The sequence below is a fragment of the Notechis scutatus genome, unplaced genomic scaffold, assembly GCF_049901735.1.
Source record: "Notechis scutatus isolate UNSWTSFEM ecotype Mainland unplaced genomic scaffold, rNotScu1.2 NSCUSCF31, whole genome shotgun sequence".
Lineage (NCBI taxonomy): Eukaryota > Metazoa > Chordata > Lepidosauria > Squamata > Elapidae > Notechis > Notechis scutatus.
In genome coordinates, this window is record NW_028263154.1 from 201,816 (window position 1) to 218,872 (window position 17,057).

The 17,057-nt window shown below is 46.9% G+C and overlaps 2 protein-coding genes across 16 annotated transcripts in view; one reads left to right on the forward strand and one right to left on the reverse strand.

Moving 5' to 3' along the window:
- Positions 1–17,057, reverse strand: part of LOC148128511 (uncharacterized) — a 190,457-nt gene that overhangs the window by 160,137 nt on the left and 13,263 nt on the right. The gene's annotated exons all lie outside the window — the stretch shown is intronic.
- LOC148128512 (vomeronasal type-2 receptor 26-like) overlaps positions 1–17,057 on the forward strand; it is a 215,008-nt gene that overhangs the window by 126,132 nt on the left and 71,819 nt on the right. The gene's annotated exons all lie outside the window — the stretch shown is intronic.

Consider the following 17,057-nt stretch of genomic DNA (forward strand, 5'->3'; position numbering starts at 1 on the left):
AGCAGGACCAGTGAAACATATAAAACAAGCATTAGAAGGATACAGGACATAATTCAGGGTAAAGGTCATAACTGCTTTCTCTATAGCTTGCTGCATCTAATTTTGTAATACTTTCACTTGAAATGTAACGGAACTATTGCTGTAACTGAACATAAGGGTGGGTATGGAAAAGTACTGGTGGTGTAAGATAAAAGAGTAAGAAGAAATGCATATTATATTCTTTTCCATTTCCTGTTGAAGACAGGATGTTTTGCTCTTCCTTTATCATAACCGTGTAACAGTTAAACCATAATTGGTAAACCTTAAGATGTACGCCCAGATGTGTGCTGAGGTCATAATGTGTATAAAGGAACCATCCCAGGTGCGACTGGGGGGGTTCAGAATTTGACATGCTAATGCTCTGAACGCTTTGCGCAATAAAACCTGAATTCTTCTACCTTTATGTGGTCTTGAGTCCTATTTAGTGACCAGATTTGCTGCTACATCTAATGGCGACCCAGATGGGACTCAAGGGGCCTTGAGGCCCTCTGGAGAGGTCCATCCCAACAGCCGGTGTATCGGTGAGTTGCAGGGAACCTCCCAGGCGCCATCGGACCTTTGAATCCGAGGGACTTCCCCAAACCTCTGGTCTCTGGCGTTGGCGATCGGCCTTTTCAAGAACCACCAGTGAAAGGTGAGAAGAACAGGACTGGGGGCTGGCCAGCCGTGAAGAAGGAAGACGCCTGCAGGCAAGTATTGGATTGGGGAAATAATCCCTCCCTGTAATCAGGGACGGAGGAGAGGACTGATCACCCTCTCTTACAGGTAATGTGGGTGGACTTGTCAGGTCTGAGTGTGAAGAAAGACTACTGCAGTTCCCATAGGTGACTGTGAGTGTCCAGCACCGTGGGTCAGTAGAAAGCGAGTGGCGTCCGCAGTTCCCATCGGAGACCGTGAAGATCCGGCTCCCTGGGTCGGGCGTGGGTGTGTGTGTAACACCTTGCTGTGTCTAGAGGAGGAGAGACCCCTTACTCTCCCCCTCATCCCTACCCTCATTTGTGTTGTCTGGTTATCTGGGAGGACCATGGGTGGGAAACAGAGTAAGCCAGTGACTCCTTTAGAGGTCATGTTGAAACACTTTAAGGAGGCATACCAATCACAAGATTATGGGCATAAGTGGAGTAGATTGAAACTAAAAGAATTCTGTGAGGTGGATTGGCCTACATTTGGGTTTGGGTGGCCCTCGATAGGTACACTTGACATCCCCACCACAGTGCAGGTACATAGACTGGTCTTTCACCCTACCTTGGGACATCCAGATCAGGCACCATACATAGATGTCTGGCTGGATCTTTTAAATCACCCACCCCCTTGGCTGCGAAAACTGAAAATGCAAAGGTGTAAGGCCCTATTATTTCGCAATGTTACTTTGAAAACACTGCGCAGAACTGCGCAGGTACTTCCCAGTTGCCCGGAGGAAGCACCACATCCTCCACCATATGTGCCACCAGGAGGGTTTGATGATGGAGAGGAAGATGAGGAATCATCAGGGGTCTCTGGGTTCATGGCCCAGTTGGATCAGTTGTCTCCGTACGTAAAAAAGGTAGATCGTTCAGCCCAGGCTGATCCTCCCCAACAGGCATCTTCTACACCGGTGGAGAAATGGCCTGACCCAATCCCCATTGAAAGACTCCAACGGTCTTTGAGTTTGGATCCGGGGGAGGGGACTTCATCTGCAACCGAGCCGGTTGCTGCCAGGACTCGGGCTAAAACAGAACAGGCCTCTCTAGTAGCCCCTTTGAGGCAGGTAGATCAGTTGGCCATCAACCCTAAGAAACCCTCTGAGTCAGTTACCCTCTCACTATTCCAACATGTGCCTTTCACTTCATCGGACTTGCTGAACTGGAAGTTACATTATGGCCCGTTCAGCGAAAAACCCATGGAAGTTGCGGATCTGGTTAAGACAATAATGGATGCCCATAATCCCAATTGGCTAGATGTCCAACAACTAATGGGAACGTTGTTCAGTCCAGAGGAAAGGGAGAAAATTAAGAATGCAATTAGTGAGATATTAAAGCCTGATGTCACCCTGTATCATTCTTTAACTGACCTCATGGATGAGAAATACCCGTCTAGTAATCCCGACTGGGATCTTTACACTGACGAGGGAAAAACAAGATTGAGAGACTACCAGTCCCTAGTGGTGCGGGCCATACGCCTTGCAGGAAAGCCTGTGATTAATATGTCAAAGCCTGCTTTAGTGTTGCAAGAACCCACTGAGAGTCCGGAAGCGTTTTACACCCGACTGGTAGAATCATACCGCATGTATACCCCCATAGACCCTTCGGCCCCTGAGAATGCACGTATGATGACCATGGCGTTCATTTCCCAGAGTGCCTTGGATATACGACGTAAATTACAACGCCTTGAGGGAGCCCTGGGAAAACCCATGAGTGAATTGATGGAGGTAGCCCGCAAAGTCTTTGCCAATAGGGACAAAGAGGAAGACAAAAAGAAGGACCATAAAATGCAACGAAAGGCTGAATTACTGGCGGCGGCCATTGCCTGGCCGTCACGGGACGGGTCAACCCTCTAAGAGGTATGGGGCCAGGGCCACAGAGGGGAAGGGGAAACAGTCTGCAAAGGGGGGTTAGTTGGGACCTAGGCCCTAATCAGTGTGCCTTTTGTAAACAACAGGGACACTGGAAGGGGGAATGTCCCGAAAGGAATGACAGAGGGAGGTCAGGAGATAGGGGAGATTCGCCAAGGAATCTTACCTTTGCAGTGGAAGGTGGCCATAGGAGACCAGTGGAAAGAGGCAGAGGACGGCATGATGGGAGGAGAGGTCTGGGGAGACCTCCCCTTGTTGGCTTGGCTCAGGTAGAAGAATGGGACTGAGGCCGACCGGGTTCAGAAAGCCTCCCGGAACCTATGGTCAGCCTGAAAGTGGGAGGCAAACCCGTCACCTTCTTAGTAGATACCGGGGCCACCCGGTCTGTCTTAACTCAACCTATGGCCCAAGCATCTCGACAGACCATAAATATTCAGGGGGCAACGGGGAATACATTACAACGCCCCTTCCTAGAGCCTCTTGAATGCACTGTGAAGGGACAGGCTATAACTCACCAGTTCGTTTACATGCCCGACTGCCCAGTCCCGTTATTGGGAAGGGACCTGCTATGTAAACTAAGGGCCCAAATATCTTTTGAGGAAGACGGCTCCATGCACTTGGGATATGGGAAACTTGGTTTCTCCATACCAATAGAAGAATCGTGGCGTCTTATGGTAGCCAGAACGATAGGACAGGAGACCGAAGAAAAGTGGCGGCAGTTTGAAGTTCCTTATCTATGGGCAGAAGATAACCCCCCTGGTTTTGCTGCCCATCACCCACCTATACTGGTGGAAGAAGTACCAACAAAACCTCCTGTTAGAATCCGTCAGAGGGCATATCCCCGTCATGTAATGCAAGCCATACAGGATATAATCGACATATACTTGCAACACCACATTTTAGTGCCTACTGAATCGCCATGGAACACACAGATATTACCCATACCGAAAGGGGATGGCCGCTTTCGCCCGGTCCAGGATCTGAGGCCCGTTAACCTTGCCACAGTCACCATTCATCCAGTAGTCCCCAATCCATATGTAATACTTGGCTTGATTCCCCAAGCCGCTCAGTGGTTCTCGGTCATAGATCTGAAGGATGCCTTTTTCACCATACCCATACATGAGCATAGCCAACATTTGTTTGCCTTCGAGTGGGAAAACCCTGCTACAGGTCGGAAACAACAGTATACTTGGACAAGGCTGCCCCAAGGGTTTAAAAACTCACCTACCTTGTTTGGAACAGCACTGGCCAAGGATCTGGAAAATTTATACATACCAGCCCCTGACTTAGTGTTACAATATGTAGATGACCTATTAGTGACCGGCCTCACAGAGGACCGTTGTTGGGGAAACACGAAGGATTTACTCTCCCTACTCCAAACTTTAGGATATAAAGCATCTAGAAACAAGGCACAATTAGTATTACAAAAAGTCAGGTATCTGGGATATGACATTGAGCGGGGAAAACGCACCTTGGGTCATGAGAGGAAGGAAGCTATATGCCAACTCCCCAGACCTATAAATAAGAAGGACCTGAGGGGATTTCTGGGGGCAGCTGGGTTTTGTCGTATATGGATCCCCAAATTTAGCCTCATTGCAAAACCTCTCTATGAGGCTACAAAGGGGGCAAATAGGGATCCCCTCCACTGGGGGCCCGAGGAGGAGGCCAGCTTCTGCGCTCTTAAACAGGCCCTGTTGCAGGCCCCGAGTTTAGGTCTCCCTGATCTGGACAAGCCATTTCAGCTGTTTGTTGATACGAAGAAGGAGGTAGCCGTGGGAGTCCTTACTCAAACAATTGGATCTTGGCACCGCCCTGTGGCGTATCTTTCTAAGCAGCTTGACAATGTAGCAAAAGGATGGCCTGCTTGCCTGAAGGCGGTGGCAGGAACTGCTCTATTGACCCAGGAGGCCAACAAGCTGACCTTTGGTCAGCAGTTGGATATCTTTACCCCCCATGCTCTCAAATCTGTCTTAGATATGAAGGGACACTTGTGGCTGACCAACCCCCGCATGCTTAAGTATCAGGGGCTTCTCACTCACAACCCTATGATTACTCTCACTCAATCTACTCTTCTTAACCCGGCCACATTGTTGCCTGAGCCGGACATGGGTGTACATCACGATTGTATCCATACCATTGAGGAGACATACGCTAGCCGCCCTGACATGAAGGACACACCACTACCTGCTCCTGATTATTCCCTGTTCACGGATGGCACCAGCTTCCTACAGGAGGGAATGAGAAAGGCAGGGTACGCAGTGGTTACCTTAGATGAAGTATGGGAAGCGAAACCACTACCCCGGGAACTAGTGCACAACTAGCAGAGTTACATGCCCTCACACGAGCCTTAGAATTGGCTAAGGGACTAGCAGTAAACATATATACAGATTCCAAGTATGCTTTCCTAACTGTCCAGGTTCATGGTGCTCTGTATAAAGAAAGGGGGCTTATCACGGCAGGGGGTAAAGATATCAAACATGGCCCTCACATATTACGCCTCTTAGACAGTGTTTGGTCCCCAAGTAAAGTGGCGGTTATGCATTGTCGTGGACACCAAAAGGTGGTCACGGATATTCACAGGGGAAATGAGCGTGCTGATAAGTTTGCACGCAAAGCTGCCATGCTAGAATTTATCCCGGAGGAGAGGAACCTTGCAGTTTGGCTGCCAGATGACAACCCTAAACCCCATTACTCCTCAGAGGACAGGGACCGTCTGGATGCTCTCGAGGCACACCCGGACGGTCACTGGTGGGTTTTGCCAGACAACAGAGTATATATTCCCGCACACATGGCTTGGGATGTGGTACGTCAAGTCCACCAACGGCTACACCTAGGAAAGACTGCCCTGACTAAAGCATTAAAAAGGGAATTATATATAGATAAAATTAGTAGTATAGCAGCCAATATATGTGCCCGGTGTGAAATATGTGCGGCTAACAACCCTCGCCAGGGGCCCCAACCACCCCCGGGTCACCAGCCTAGGGGTTGTTACCCGTTTGATTCTCTAATGATTGACTTCACTGACATGCCCTCGTTGTGGCCCATATAATGCTCTTCTGGTTATTGTCTGTACTTATACTGGGTGGCGGAGTGTGTCCCCACGCGCACAAAAAGGCTACTGAGGTTGCGAGGCATTACTCCATATTATAGTCCCTAGGTACGGCCTGCCCTCTCGAATATCTTCGGATAACGGTCCAGAATTCATACACAAGGCAACCCAACTGTTGGCCAGAACATTAGGAATCACCTGGAAACTGCATTGCAGCTTCCATGCCCCGTCTGGGGGTAGGGTGGAGAGAGTGAATCGCACAGTAAAGGATAAGCTTGCTAAGATATGTCAGGAAACACATCTTAAATGGACCGATGCTCTCAGTTTAGCTCTAGTAGCAGTTCGATGCTCCCCTCGTAAGGATATCTCCATCTCACCGTTTGAATTGTTGTATGGTCGGGTCCCCAACTTAGTTAAGCTTAATACTCATGGTGATGCAAAAATCTCAGATACTGTCAGGTTGCAACAGCTTGTAGCTCTAAATACAATCATCCATAAACTACAACGTTACGTCCTTACGTGCAAACCCCATTTGTTGGTTACTTCCCCGCATAATATACATCCGGGTCAGGAGGTCTGGGTTAAGGATTGGAAAAGGGAGACACTTAGTCCAAAATGGAGGGGCCCCTACACTGTGGTCATGTGTTCTCCCCTTGCTATTAAGGTAGCTGAAATAAAATCGTGGATTCATTGGTCCCGAGTTAAATTGGCTGCCCCTACTAGCTGGAAAGTGGAGACTTGCCCTGATTCTCCGCTTAAGGTGATCTTGAAACGGGCGAAGAAGGATATCTCCCTTGGTGGTGACACACCGGAGGCTGTCCCTCTACCCACGGGAGACGAAGAGGATTTGCCCTCCCCTAGTGGTGACACACCGGAAGCTGTCCCTCAACCTACGGGAGGTGTGGAACGTCAGGCCCCTGCAGGCGTTACTCCGGACGCTGACGCCCATCGCACGGGTCTTCCCTGGCGCCTTAGGTCTTCAGCAAAACGACAGTAGTGCCTGGCTTCCAGAAAGGGGGGAATAAAGGAGATAATGGAAGCCAGTCAGAGGCTCAGGGAAACCGCGTGTATACGCAAGGGTCTCATGCCATCTGTATGGGTTGTTACAATTTTGCTAGTTCTGAGTGTTGCAATCAACTCCCTGTACTTATATTCCACTTTAAAACCAGGAAAGGGAGTCACAAAGGAGACAGTGCCCGCTGCAGATGACATACTGGAGGAGTGGTACTCTCCATATCCCTTTGATGACCAACCCCCTCCAAAGATTAATGTTAAGAAAACTGAGGCATGCCTGAATTGTTTCCTGTTAAGACCAACGGGAAAACACTTCACGTACACAAAAAATAGGCCCCCAATTGCCTTATCACTAACCTCCCTCAATGTGAGTACCAGGGGACAAAATATTGGCAATGTATGTATAACAACACAATAAGATGTTACTTTTTGCGCGCCCCTGGGTCTCGGTTAAGAATAGCCGCTCTCCCGAAGTTCTGGCTCTGAGTTGGCATCACACAAACATAATCCAGCATGCGATGGGTGCATAGACAAGCAGGGGATACTGGTAGGATATGTAGGCACACCACCTACCTGTACCACCTTCAATATATCCTCCACATGCTATCATAACTTACCCATGCGTGATGGGAAGATGCAAAGTACTTTGGTATTAAAATGCTTAGGGGATCGAGGATGCAGTGCTACACGGCAACTTCTAAAGACCTCTTTGAAGGGGACCTATGTGACAAACATCCTGAGTGCAAGGATGGACAAGGGGGCCTCAGGTATACTTTGGAAAAACCCCTACCTGTACCGACTTCTCCTTACCCCCATGTATCTATAAGACCTGGAGCTCACCTACAAGTTGCACAGGCACAAAATGCACGGGGATAGTGCGTATGAGCAAATCTATAGGGAGATGCATGGGAACTCAGGGGCTTGTATGCTATGCGGAGAGAGAGTCTATACCTACTCCCTTTTGGAAAAACCCAAAATATTGGCACCCTACTACTCCGTCACAGAGGGCACATAAGCCACCGAAACCCAAAGGCCCACGGGAGGTGGAAAGAAGGATACCAATCAGTAAAGACCCTTTGTGTCCTAATAATTGTACTGTATGCCTTAGGACAGTATTGAGAGGTAAGGAGATCCGGACCACCCTGGTATATCACACCCACTATACATGTGAAAAGACACACATCCCCTGTTGTTATAATGGGACCTGGTACTCTATATGTCAGCAAAAGGATGAGTGCTATGACCCTAAGGTTAAACCTGCACAAGTGTGGTTGGTGGTAAGAAGTCAGGGGGACCAAAATGGCCCCATTGTTGCCCAAACGCAGATTTTATCGCCTTCTAGTCCAGCTACCTTTCTTTTAGATGTATGTAAAGTGGCAACTTGGCCCACCTCTTGTGGTACTTCATTATCTTGGCATCGTACATATGCCCAGAATGATGTATACATATGCCCCCAACGCCATCCACCTGGCTCTGGAAAGTCGGAATGTGACAATGTAGGTGAACGTTTCTGCCCCTATTGGAATTGTGTACTTTGGGCAACATACTCCAATTCGGGTAGGGGAACTCACCTTTATATATCACGGGCACTAAAAAGCAAGGACTGCACACTTTATAATTGTAATTGGGTTAATATAACCATACCTAATCCTCAAACATGGATTGCAAAATATGGCCCGACTATGGGAATCAGGTTATATGCAAAAGGTACAGACCCTGGGGGTATTATACACTTGTCTGTAGAAACTAGGAAGGTGGCATCTAATACTCACTCTAGGTATTTTTCAGAATTTTGGCAGGAGGTGGAGATTGAATTCCAGCCTTCATATGAAGCACGAAATCTGTTTCTTGAATTGGCCTCCACTATAGCCCGTACCTTTAATGTTACTAACTGTTACATCTGTGGGGGGACCAAGATTGGCGATCAATGGCCATGGGCAGCTCAGGAGTGGAATTATTCTATACCATATAATCTTACTGCAATGCCTCCACACCAGCCTCTTTCGCGGTGGGAACTGACAAACCCTATAGTAGCCCATTGGTGCCTGGCCAATACTCAGGGAAAGGGTCCTTCAGTGGGGGAAACTGAATGTTTGGAGGTCCATGAGTGGAACCACTCTAAAAGGATTTGGAATTATTGGCCGAATAGAACAAACTCCTTTTGGGCCGATAAGTACTCCCTGGAAAATGCTACAGATGCCCCTCCCGGAGTACACTGGGTATGTGGAGATGTGGCTTATAGCTCTCTCCCCTCGAATTGGAGGGGCACATGTACGCTGGGGGTCATAAATCCTTCCTTTTTCATGATGCCATTAAACATACCCCAGGCATTAAATGCCAATAGATGGCAGGGTAGGAAATTGCAGGCGGAACGCCCCTATCAGATTGGAAATTGGAAGGACGATGAGTGGCCGCCACAGAGGATTGTCCAGTATTATGACCCAGCTTCTTGGGCAGCTGACGGCTCTTGGGGATACCGCACCCCTATCTATATGTTGAATCGCATTATTAGACTTCAGGCCGTAGTGGAACTCATTGCTAACGAAACTGCCCAATCCCTACGCACCCTGGCTACTCAGCAGAGGAAATTTAGAGATGCCATCTACCAAAACCGTTTGGCATTGGACTATCTTTTGGCTGCAGAGGGAGGGGTGTGTGGAAAATTCAACTTCACTAACTGCTGCCTGGAGTTTGATGACATAGGTGAAATAATTGAACAACGAGCCAACCGTATTCAAACCCTTGCTCATGTTCCCGTTCAAAAATGGAACGGCCTGGATTTTGGTGAACTATTTGGCTCCTGGTTCCCTAAATTGCCTGGCCTACAGGCAATTGTTGCCCTGGTTGCGATGATTGCTCTTGGATGTGTCATTTTACCCTGTATCCTTCCTATCTTTGTCAGAACACTTTCTAGTAGCCTTTCCCTCCTGGTAGAAAAGAAGACAACTGAGAAGGCACTAGCCTTATGGGTACGAGATCCTATGTATTATGAGGAGCCTGTCTATGAGGAACTTGCTCCCTTGTGTCAGAATACTGAGGTTGAATGCTCTAGAGTATGAGACTGCACCGTTAATTTCTTGATTAAGGTGGAGTCTCAAAGGGGGGAATGAAGCAGGACCAGTGAAACATATAAAACAAGCATTAGATGGATACAGGACATAATTCAGGGAAAAGGTCATAATTGCTTTCTCTATAGCTTGCTGCATCTAATTTTGTAATACTTTCACTTGAAATATAACGGAACTATTGCTGTAACTGAACATAAGGGTGGGTATGGAAAAGTACTGGTGGTGTAAGATAAAAGAGTAAGAAGAAATGCATATTATATTCTTTTTTCCATTTCCTGTTGAAGACAGGATGTTTTGCTGTTCCTTTATCATAACCGTGTAACAGTTAAACCATAATTGGTAAACCTTAAGATGTACGCCCAGATGTGTGCTGAGGTCATAATGTGTATAAAGGAACCATCCCAGGTGCGACTGGGGGGGTTCAGAATCTGACATGCTAATGCTCTGAACACTTTGCGCAATAAAACCTGAATTCTTCTACCTTTATGTGGTCTTGAGTCCTATTTAGTGACCAGATTTGCTGCTACATCGGGAACGGGGAAGACTCCTCTGGCTGCCATTTTGAGAGGGTGCTCACAGCAGCTCCCCTCCCCCAGATTCAAATAGGCCCCTAGCCTCAAAAGGTTGCCTCAATCGGGGTCTCCCTTTCCTTGCCTTCCTTCTGATGTGCAACTCACATGCTTTGCTTTTTCTGTCTCCCAAGTGCAAAGAGCTGATGAGCCCAGTGAAGAAGTCCCTGAAGCATCTGGATGAGCCAGAAAAAAAGCCATTAGAGAGGAAGAGCAGCTGGACCAAAGTCGGAGTTGCCTGCTCAAGGTAGGAGACCACATGGCTGAATGTTTGAAAATCCACCCTGAACAGGAAGTTCTTGAAGAATGGAGACGGTGATTTGCCTGCCCACCAATTCTGCAATCTCCCTCTCTCCCTCTCCCTCTTTCTCTCTCCCTCTTTCTCTCTCCCTCTCTCCCTCTCCCCCTCCCTCCCTCCCTCCCTCTCTCTTCTCCAGATGTTCCAGTCAGATTTGCGAGTCAGAAGTCTTTTTGAGTTTGGAGGTCTAGGGGAAGAAGAGGCAGAACCTGGGGATGGAGTTAAAAGAGGAATCGCCTAGAATCTCTACATAGCCACAAGCAAACAGTCCAACTCCCCTTGAATACCTGCTGCAATGCCTCAAATGAGATGCCGTCTCCAATTGTTGAATTCCCCTATGTGGAAATATGTTGTTAAATATGAGTGTTAAAAACAAAATCCACATTTTAGTCCAAACCCCTAGAAAACCATGATACCGGTATTTGTAGTAGTCAAGAAAAGTAGCAGACTGGTTGTGCCATGCTTGCATCAAACTCTGCAGACTTTATCTTGGGAGTCTTCATCACTCAAGTTTGAAGTAAGACATTTTTGTGTAAGAGGGAACTTTTGGGCCCCAGAAGAAAGCATCTCTCCATCACTGCTTCTTTGGGGCATCTCTTTCCTCCGGCATGAAAAGTCTGGGCTTCTGGCCCAGCTCCTAAAAAGAGAAAATAAAAATAGCTGTTCACCTCCTTTCAGGAATCTATGGGTATTTGCCTCCAAGTTTATTGAATTTAACACCAAGAAAGTACATAAGTTGTACAAGATGACTAGCAAAAAGCAAGCCCGGGAACAGAAGGTAAGAACAGAGGTGTGTGTGTGTGTGTGTGTGTGTGTGTGTGTGTGTGTGTGTGTTGTGTGGTAGAATGAAAGGGATACAAATATAAATAAAGAGAAGGAAGGAAAGGGAACATTTTGTGCAAAAGAAAACCTCAGGAACGAGAGGAATTCTGGTTGAGACTTTTAGGTGGGGCTGTCTCTTCTTCTTTCTTTCTTTCTTTCTTTCTTTCTTTCTTTCTTCTTTCTTTCTTTCTTTCTTTCTTTCTTTCTTTCTTTCTTTCTTTCTTTCTTTCTTTCTTTCTTTTTCTCTTTCTTTCTTTCTTTCTTTTTGCTCCTGGCTCTGCCATTGCTGTGTTAAGAGCCAGGCGTTGGGTTGTAGAAGAGAGGAGGAGAAATCCTATCTTTAGGAGAGGGAAGACTGTCAATGCTCAGGTTGGGGATCAAAGCCGTGGAGTCTTCTGGACAATCCTTGATGGGATTGGAATTCTCGGTGAGTCTCCAGCTCCTTTTGCTGGACTTGGCCCTTTATTAACCAATCAGAATAGAGCTGGAAGGGGCCTTGGAGGTCTTCTAGTCCAACTCCCTGCTCAAGCAGGAGACCCTATACTGGGGGTGGGATTCTACCGGTTCGGACCAGTTCTATAGAACTGGTTGTTATGATTCTGCACAGTTTGGAGAGCCGGCAAATCATGGCCCTGGCTGGCCCCGCCCCTCTCCACCCTCCCCTCCCAGTCAGTCTTTATTGCACCTGGCCGACATCACTGACTGAGTCCTTCCCCACCCAGTAACTCCTGAAGGAATCTTTTCAGGTTCTTTTTCCCTTCCCGATGATCAGCTGTGCCGGGATCCCCCTCTCTGTCTTACTGCTTTGCCCAGAACGCTTTCCTGAGGCCCAGGAGGCAAAATGGGGTGTGGGATGTGTATGTATGCTGCGTGCCCCGCCCTGTGCTCCATTTTGTGCCTTCTTGGGTCCCAGGGAAGACTTCTGGGAGCAAAAACACCCCCCAGGAGGCTTCCCTGAGGTCCAGGAGGCCCAAAAACAAGGGGGGTGCTGCAAAAAAAAAAAGAAGCTATGTTCACCCAGCCACGCCCACAGAACTGGTTGTTAAAACAATTGAATCCCACCCCTGCCCTATACCATATCAGACAAGTGGCTGTCCAAACCCCATTGATGAACTTACACACTCTTCTTCTTCAAGTTGCCTGCTGAATGCAACTGTGGGGGGCCCTGGGGGGCCAAAAGGGGCTGGCCTAGCAAACATTGATGATGAAGACATTTTGGGCCACAAATGAGGAGGTGGGCGGAAGAAAGCCTGAAAGCTTTCACTTTTCTTTCTGTTTGTTTTCATCCTTTCCTCTAGAAGAGGCCCTCCAATATTCTCCAGTCATCTCTCTCCTCCCCAGGTCTGGTTAATAAGACCCAAATCATTGTTACTGTTGGCCTTTTGAGTTTTCTGGCGATGATTTCAGAAGAAGAAGGAAGAGGCAATGAGTGGCAAGAAACTCGTGGGCCCAGCCGAGATATTCCGAGATATTCCGATATCTCCTGTCTCCTCACCCTTCCCAGATGCATGGACACCCACAAGAGAACCACCCACAGCCAAAGAGAAGACATTGCAGCCAAGCAGGTGAGCCGTTATCAGGCCCGGCCCAGATTGGACCTTCAGGAAAGAAAGACTCATCTCCATTTGCAGTCGAGTTGCATCTAGTAAAAGGTATGCTTTCACTAAAGTCAAGTGGTCACAGCGAAAGCAAAGCTAGATATGAGGATTCCTGCATAAACCTGGTAATCTTCCCCTTTTTCCCCCTGGTCATCTACAATCATGTCCCCTGAAGGCCAATCATGCAGATAAGGAAGAAAAGTATTTATTTAAAAATATTTTAGGGAGGAAGCAGGGGAATCCCATCTCTTTGCTCACTCACGCCAGACCAACGCAACACTCTTGTATCATAACAAGCAAACATCTGCATCCAGTGGCTACACCATTACGTCTCCTTGCTGAATGGGTGTTGCCCACCATGAAACTGGGATAAAAAGGGCAGAGTTGGACCATGAAAATTAAGCAAATGAACTTGGATTGTTCTTGGTATAAACAAGTGATGGATTTTTCCAAGAAGTTCTAGCTTTGTGGTCTTTGGAGCCATCCAAGGAATAAGGCGGAAAGGCAAGAGGCAGCTGATAGAAAAAAGCAAAAGGGCCTAAAATGGCAAAATGACCATGTGTGAGATTTACTATGTGTTCAACTTACTGCACATTCCAAAAAGATAAAATATGAGCGGACCGATGATCAGATTGATGTCCATGCTTGAAGCATAGAAAAACAAGGCTTTGTGTATATCTGGATGTCCTTCGGGTGTTGTGATTGTCAGATAGGGCTCACAGTTTAGGAGCAGACTGAGCTCACTTTCAAAGGTTCCCCTAAAACTTGCGTGTTTTCAATATACATAGCAAACACACCCACACAATATGTCCCCTTCCCAAGAATGGGGACAGACCCACCATGGTGCACTCAAAATAGAAAGGGATCAGGATACGTTTTAGGATGGGAGACTTCTCCTGTGGCCCCTGGACCTAAACCAAGACAATGTTTCAGAGGTTCCTTAGCTCAGGTGTTGTACAAAGAAAAACAGGGGCAGTCAGGCCTAAAGAAGGTGCATACTGTAAAATGGTGTTTCCAGAACCTTCCATCTCTGCCTTCATTCCTCAAATGAAACAATGGCATTGTTTATGGAGCCTACCCATCTTCTGGGAAACGCACAGCCTAATTTTTTGCATGAATTGCCGGTCAATTTGAGTGAGCTTCCTGACAATAATTGATTTAGAACTTGTTGGTTGTATCGGCCAAGATTCGGGAGGCTTTAAGTTCTAATCCTCCCTCAGGCAGGAAAACTTCTTGGGGGACTTTGAGCGGATCACCAGGAAACTTTTGAATTCCAGTCCCACCTTAACTCTTATTGAATTTGGGGTGGGAAATTTGGAAACATTTTCTCAGATTAATGTGAGATAGTAAAATTGGAGATTCCTAGAGTGTGAGATGGCCGAGTGTCCAATGTTGTGGGTAGTGATAGAGGAAAGTGAAATTGTGGGATAATCGCTGTGGTGGGGATCATTTTTTTTTACTACTGGTTCTGTGGGCATGGCTTTGTGGGCGGGGCTTTGTGGGCGTGGCAGTGGAAAGTTACTTCAAAAGCCCATTCCTTCCTCTCCCGACTAACCTGCTTTCCAGCTCCATTCTCCTGTGCAGGGCAACCAATCCAGCCGATCAGCTGGGACTCAGTGGGAGGAAGAAGAGAGATGGGGGCGAGGCCAGTCAGAGGTGGTATTTTCCAGTTCTCCGAACCACTCAAAATTTCCACTACCAGTTCTCCAGAACTGGTCAAAACCTACTGAATTCCACCTCTGGATAAACGCCTCTTCCATGTGGCACAAAGCCACAAGTCTCGGCCTTCTTCTACTGCTTGTGCAAGAACCAGAGGGATTTGTGTGAATCTTAGACTGACCTTCTTCTGATCCACCAGAGCTTTTCTTATCTCCCTAAAATGGAATTTGCAAAGGGATCCTATTCACAGTTAGGAGCCTTTATGAGACATAAAAATTGATTCCCAATTGATCAGCAATCTCTGTGGTTGGAGAGCAGAGCAGCTTCCATGGATGCCTCTTCCTAGAAACCTAGAAGTCCCCCTCAATTATTCAGCCCCTGCTGGGACCTGGATGAACATTATGCAGCATTGGAGGTTTGTGACCTGGTCAATGATGCGGCTGCCTTGAGACAGGATCCCTGCAACCTCCTCCTGGGAAGAGTCCCAAGGTCCCCTTGCTCTGTACATCTTCTCCAGCCCTTCACAGACGAGACAGGCTTGGAGGAGGAGCAGAGAAATGCTTCAGGTACAGATTGTATGTAAAGTGGAAAATTAAAGAGCCTGAAAAAGGCTATTTTATTTCTCTGGTTGATGAAAGAAAAAAAATATACAGTGGAAATTTCTTTACACACTTCATTTTTTTATTTACTTTTTTTTTTTTTTTTTGCTGTGAAGTACATACAATCCCAAACTAAAATCCCAGACAGCTGTTCTGCTGAATTCTTTCTGCAAAGGAGGTTTTATCAGGAAATCAAGAAAGACTCATAAGAGGGATGAAGATTTCCCTCCTCAGCTGAGAGCCAGTCAAATATGGCATTTCACATCATTCTGGCATTTTTAGGGAGAGGATCAGGCAACCAGGCTGGTGTTTGGTTCCCACAGCTTCCTCCTGACCTCTTTTCCTACACATTCTCTCACCACCCACCCATATGTTTAGCTGCTGTCAGTGGGAATAAGTGCGTCAATCATTTTTTATAAGGTATCATGTTCAGTAGCTGTTGCTGAACAGCTGAATTCCTCTGAATTTTACAGTGGTCTCTTTAGCAATATTTATTGAAAGGGGAGGGAACTGCAAGAATTCCAGTCGTTCAACAATTCCCCATTTTGTAACATACAGATATCATTTTCTTTGACTCCTGCATACTATCAAAATGGAAATCAAATAAAAGAAACATTAACAATTCTTCCACTTTCATAATGATGTTATATCTCATGTTTTTACATTTGTTCTGGCTGTGAGATGCTCCTTTGTGTTCAGCTCTGGCCTCAGAAGGATAATGTAGCACTTGGGGATGAAGATGCAGACCAGCAGACCAGCACTGGAGGCCAGGATGGGAGAAGACCTGCACAGCCACCATGTGTTTCCCTTTGGTGCTCAGGTAGGTGGGCACAAAAGTCACCCAAACACTGCAGAAGACCAGCATGCTGAAGGTGATCAACTTGGCTTCGTTGAAGGCCCCAGGCAGATTCCTGGCCAGGAAAGCCACCGTGAAGCAGATGGTAGCCAGGAAGCCCATGTAACTGAGGGTGATGTAGAACATGACAACAGCCCCTTGGTTGCATTGCAGGATGATCTCTCCTAGCTGGGAGAGGAGGTCAGAGTCAGGGAAGGGGGGAGAAACTCCCAGCCAGATGGAGCAGATGATAACTTGGACACCAGAAGAAGACAGGATGATGGAGTTAGCCAAGCTCTTCCCCAACCATCTCTTTGCTCGGTTTCCTGGTTTTGTGGCCAGGAAAGCCAGCACCACCATGATGGTTTTGGCCAAGAGAGAAGAAACGGCAACTGAGAAGATGATGCTGAAAACCGTTTGTCGGAAAAGGCAGGTGGCTTTCCTTGGTTGACCAATGAAGAGAGAAGAAGACAAGAAGCAGAGCAGGAGGGAGACCAGGAGGATGTAGGAGAGGTCCCGGTTGTTGGCTTTGACAAGGGGAGTTTCTCGGTATTTAATGAAGACGATTAAAACAAGGCCTGTGGTTAGGAAAAAGAATAGGGCAAAAGAAACCAGGATGATGCCCAGAAGTTCTTCATAAGACAGGAAGGTTATAACTTTGGGGATACATTGGACTCTTTCTTTATTTGGGAATTTATCATCCGGACATTTGGTGCATTTTTCTGTGTCTGAGAAAAAAAACAATCAACCCCATATTTCTTTGTCCTTTGCATTTCAAGATATATTGTACATTCTTTGGGAACAAGTGATTATCAGGAGCATTTTCCGGGATGGATTTCTTAATATCTCCAGAGACAAAAAATAATTGTATCACTTTTTAAAAAAATATAGCTACAGTATATTTTTGATAGGCTATGAAATTGAGGGAAGCTTTGGACTTGAAAGATTTCCTTTGT